This window comes from Bison bison, unplaced genomic scaffold (genome assembly GCF_000754665.1).
Source record: "Bison bison bison isolate TAMUID 2011002044 unplaced genomic scaffold, Bison_UMD1.0 scf7180017864456, whole genome shotgun sequence".
In the NCBI taxonomy this organism is placed as follows: Eukaryota; Metazoa; Chordata; class Mammalia; order Artiodactyla; family Bovidae; genus Bison; species Bison bison.
The window spans coordinates 15,363,348-15,368,874 of NW_011495018.1; the positions used below are offsets into that span (position 1 = coordinate 15,363,348).

At 35.7% G+C, this 5,527-nt stretch overlaps 1 protein-coding gene across 2 annotated transcripts in view; it reads right to left on the reverse strand.

Annotated features, from left to right (window-relative positions):
* Positions 1-5,527, reverse strand: part of ATRNL1 (attractin-like 1) — a 779,810-nt gene that overhangs the window by 243,005 nt on the left and 531,278 nt on the right. The gene's annotated exons all lie outside the window — the stretch shown is intronic.

A 5,527-nucleotide genomic window follows, 5' to 3' on the forward strand; every position in this document is an offset into this window, starting at 1 on the left:
CTGTCCTTTATTGAGCCCATCTTTGCATGAAATGTTCCCTTCGGTATCTCTAATTTTCTTGAAGAGATCTCTAGTCTTTCCCATTCTGTTGTTTTCCTCTATTTCTTTGTATTGATTGCTGAGGAAGGCTTTCTTTCTCTCCTTGTTATTCTTTGGAACTCTGCATTCAGATGCTTATATCTTTCCTTTTCTCCTTTGCTTTTCACTTCTCTTCTTTTCACAGGTATTTGTAAGGCCTCCCCAGACAGCCATTTTGCTGTTTTGCATTTCTTTTCCATGGGGATGGTCTTGATCCCTGTCCCCTGTACAATGTCACAAACCTCCATCCATAGTTCATCAGGCACAATATAATGGTCATCTAAATTAAATTTGCCCATTCTGGTCCATTTTTTTCCACTGATTCCTAAGTTGCCAATCTTCAATCTTCTCATCTCCTGCTTGACCACATTCAATTTACCTTGATTCATGAAGCTAATATTCCAGGTTCCTATGCAATACTGTTTATTACAGCATCAGACACATCCACAGACACCAGACACATCCACAACTGAGTATTATTTCTGCTTTGGCCCAGCCGCTTCATTCTTTCTAGAGCTATTAGTAATTACCCGTTGTTCTTCCCCAGTAGCATACTGGACACCTACCAACCTGTGGGGCTCATCTTCTGGTGTCGTATCTTTTTTCTTTTCATACTGTTCTTGGGGTTCTCCAGGCAAGAATACTGCAGTGGTTTGCCATTTCCTCCTCCAGTGGACCACATTTTGTCAGAACTCTTCATTATGACCTGTCCATCTTGAAAGGCCTTGCATGGCATGGCTCATAGCTTCATTGAGTTATGCAACCCCTTCACCATGACAAAGCTGTGATCCATGAAGGGAAATAAATAATATATCTTGCTTTTATATGTATTATTGCTTTTCAAATGTATGTACTTATAGTGGGATAAGTAAAAAGCAAATTAACTTTTAGAAACATTGCTAATTTTTTTCTAGTTTTTGATAATTCTTAGTTCAATATCTTAATTTTTTCCTTTTATTATCATTAATAAAGTAATGCTACTATGTAGTTAAAAAAAATCTCCAGAGGAGAAAAACAAATTGAATTTTTTTTTCTTACAGTAAAATCTTGAGTTATATATCTAAATGGTACATGTGGCGGAATACTTATTCACACATATCACTTACATAATTAAATGTTATTAGTATACTTAAAATTTATGATTAAAGTTATTTTTAAGGTTATAAAATCTATGATTAAAATGATTTTGAGGTTATAAAATGTAAATGTGCTCTTTGATAACTAGATAAGTTGTAATTTATGCATCTTTTCAGAAAAATGCTTCCTTATCTAATGATATGTCAAATAGTATTTAAGTTTGTCTATCTTCAGTAAGCTCTACCTACTTAGGGTAATCATCCTAGACAAAAATATTTCAGAAGTTGGATAGTATGATTGAGTACAAAATAACTGCAACATTAATATTAATATACTTTTTGTCCATTTACAGATAAAGGAAACATTCATTTAGTACTATCTATTAAGTGCCTACTAAAATGCAAGCTCTATGAAGGCTTCTTAAAAAGTAGGTAGGATATATCACACTACATAGCACTTGGTTATGAAATTTCTCTTTCCATCTATGCAGACTATGAGTGTCTTGGTGATAGGAATGTGTTTGCTCTTGTCATGGTCAACAATGCTAAGTTTAATGGTTAATTTTCAGTTTTTATCTTTTACTTATTGTCTGCCATTTTTATCTCCACTAGAATGTAAGTTGTGTGAGGGTAAGAATTTTGAATGTTTTAATAACTGCTGAATCACAGTGCCGATAACAAAGTTTAACAGAGTAGGTGCTCAGTAAGTGTCTATTGAATATATAACCAACTAAATGAACACAAAGTTTTACTAGTCTCCTGGTGGGATGGGGTGGGAAATGGTAGAAGGATTCAGGAGGGAGAGGACATATGTATACCTGTGGCTGATTCGTGTTGATGTGTGGCAGAGGCCAACACAATATTGTAGAGTAACTGTCCTCCAATAATTGTATTTTGTTCTATACTTCTCAATATTATACAATTATAATCTTTGATAATTAAAAAAATCTTGATATCTAACAATACTGATTCTTGCTTTTATATTATAGTACAATTTAACATAAAATTACATATTATATCTAATAATATAATTAATAAAAGTAGATTTATTTGTAGTTTCAATGTCAGTCAAGTCAATGAAGTTGCCTAGTCTTCCCTGGTGAGCCCAAGGGAAGACTGAGCGACTTTGACTTTCAATGTCCACCTTGCCACTTTCATTTAACAATATACCTGAAATCATTCCATAGCAAAATATAGAAATTTAAGAAAATAACTACATGATACAACATTTGACCACTCTTCATTCAACCAGTCTACTATTGATAGATATTTGAGTTGCTGTCAGTCTTTTTTACTATTACAAATAGTACTGCAATAGCCTTCTACATACCTTTTCATATTTTTCACCATGATAGAGATGGTCTGCAGGATCTAACAGTAAGCATATATGTAAAGAAAGTGAAAGTGTGAGTCATGTCCAACTCTGCGACCCCATGGACTGCAGGCCACCAGGTTCCTCTGTCCATGAGATTTTCTAGGCAAAAGTACTGAAGTGGGTTGCCATTTCCTTTTCCAGTAGATCTTCTCAACTCGGGGACTGAACCTGGGTCTTCAGCACTGCAGTCATTCTTTACCATCTGAGCCACCAGGGAAGCCCCAAGCATATATGTAAACACAGTTAAATTTTTCTCCATAACAGTTATACAATTTGCATTCACAACAAGATATGAGAGTGCCTGCTTTTCAAAACCTTTCTCTTAGAGAACTGAACTATTTGACTACTGCTGTGGTGACAAATTACTGCAAATTTAGTAGATTTAAAGCAATACAAATTCATTACTTAATAGTTCTAGAAATCACAAGTCAAAAAATCGTTCTCCCTGGGCTAAGATGAAGGTGTCAGCAAGTGTTTTCCTTCCAGAGGCTCTAGAGGAGAAGTCTGTTTCCTCTTGCTAGAGGCAACCCACATTCCTTTGTTTGTGGTCCCCTCCCGTTTTCAAAGCCAAGGATCACAGAAGTCTGACCTCTGTCCTGATTACCACATCTTCTCCTGGGACTGACTCTCCTGCCTCCTCTTCATTGGTAAAGAATGAGAGATTATGATCATACACTTATGATCATAGACTTAGTGATTACACTAAGTCTAACAGGATAATCCAGGATACTCTCCAGGTCTCACAATACTTAATCTAATCACACCTGCAAAGTACCTTTTCCCATGCAAAGTTCTGGGGATTAGGATGTAGACATCTTTGAGGGCTAATATTCTGCCTACTACAAATATGTTGCTAACCTTTCAGATTTTTGACAATCTTATTGACAATGAAAGTATTCTCAATGAATTTTAATTAACTTTAATAACTATGAGTGAATTTGAACATAGTTTTCTATATCCTATGCTCTTTGCATTTCTTTTCCTATGAACTGTTTATATCTCTTGCCCATTTTTACAGTTGGTCTCTTTGTTTCCATTTAAAAATTTTTGGGTCATTGTTGAATTTAATTCTATTCAATTTGGAACCGATTCTGTTTTCCCTTTTTCTATAAAGCTCTTCAGTTATCCCACGGCCACTTACTGAGAAGCCTATCTTTTCCCCACTGATGCATTTGCCACTTTTTTCATATACTAAATTTTCACATATAATTTTATCTATATCTAGTTTTTAAATTCTGTTTCATTTTAGATCTTTTCTTTTAAACTTTCATAATATATCTTACTAATATAAGTATTGCTTGTTCTTAGGAAACATTCAGCAATCAACATTAAAGCCAATGACTGAAATGCAAGTATTATATTTATTATGCATTCCAATGTTTTTCCCACTAGAATTTGAAGTGGCTGGGTATTATATTATCTACTTTTATTTCCCTGGTCTCTAGCAGTGTTCCTTGTACATTAAGGATAATCAATAAATCATTATTAAAAATGTATAAATGAAAATGTTGGACAGTAAATCTCTGCTAGAATACTTTATGTTTAGCTAGCAATGTTGTGTTTGCTATCTAAATGTAGCAGACCTTATTTAAGCCAATGAGGACTCTGAGTGCTAGGCACCAAGGTATTTCTTACCTCTGGCTTTATAAATGAGGAATGTGAAGCTCAGAAATGCTTAAGCTACTTTCTCAAGGTCACTAATCAGAAAGTAGAACTGGAACTGGAATTAAATCTTCTGACTTCAAATTTAATGCTCTTTGTATTAGAGACTACATTCTTGCCCTTGAGTTCATTTCTCTATTTCTCTTACAATTCTAAAACAACACTCATCCATCAGATGTACATGTTACTAAGGTCTAAACCTGATCACAATGAAATGAACAAACTATTCCTCATCAAAAGGAGTGCATGAGAGCCAAAATAACATTTTCAAATGATCAGCTGTAAACATTATTTTGAGTGTGATAATATTACTATACCAAAGCCTTTGACTACGCTAAAGCCTTTGACTGTGGAACAACAAACTGTGGAAAATTCTTAAAAGAGATGGGAATACCAGACCACCTGACCTGCCTCCTGAGAAATCTGTATGCAGATCAAGAAGCAACAGTTAGAATTGGACATGGAACAACAAACTGGTTTCAGATTGGGAAAGGAGTACATCAAGGCTGCATATTGTCACTCTGCTTATTTAACTTATATGCAAAGTACATCATGAGAAACACTGGGCTGGATGAAGCACAAGTTGGAATCAAGATTTCTGGGAGAAATATCAATAAACTCAGATATGCAGATGATACCACCCTTATGGCAGAAAGTGAAGACCTAAAGAGCCTTTTGATGAAAGTGAAAGAGGAGAGTGGAAAAGTTGGCTTAAAACTAAACATTCAGAAAATTAAGATCATGGCATCCAGTCCCATCGGTTCATGGTAAATACATGGGGAAACAATGGAAACAGTGACAGACTTTATTTTTTTGGGCTCCAAAATCACTGCACATGGTGACTGTAGCCAAGAAATTAAAAAACACTTACTGGTTGGAAGAAAAGCTATATCCAACCTAGAGAGCATATTAAAAAGTAGAGACATTACTTTACCAACAAAGGTCTGTCTAGTCAAAGCTATAGTTTTTCCAGTAGTCATGTATGGATGGATGTGAGAGTTGGACCATAAACAAAGCTGAGCACCGAAGTATTAATGCTTTTGAACTGTGGTATTGGAGAAGACTCTTGACAGTCCCTTGGACTGCAAGGAGATACAACCAGTCCATCCCGAAGAAAATCAGTCCTGAATACTCATTGGAAGGACTGATGCTGAAGCTGAAACTTCAACACTTTGGCCACCTGATGCAAAGAACCGACTCGTTGGAAAAGTCCCTGATGCTGGGAAAGGCTGAAGGCAGGAGAAGAAGGGGACAATAGAGGATGAGATGGTTGGATGGCACCACCCACGTGATGGACATGAGTTTGAGTAGGCTCTGGGAGTTGGTGATGGACAGA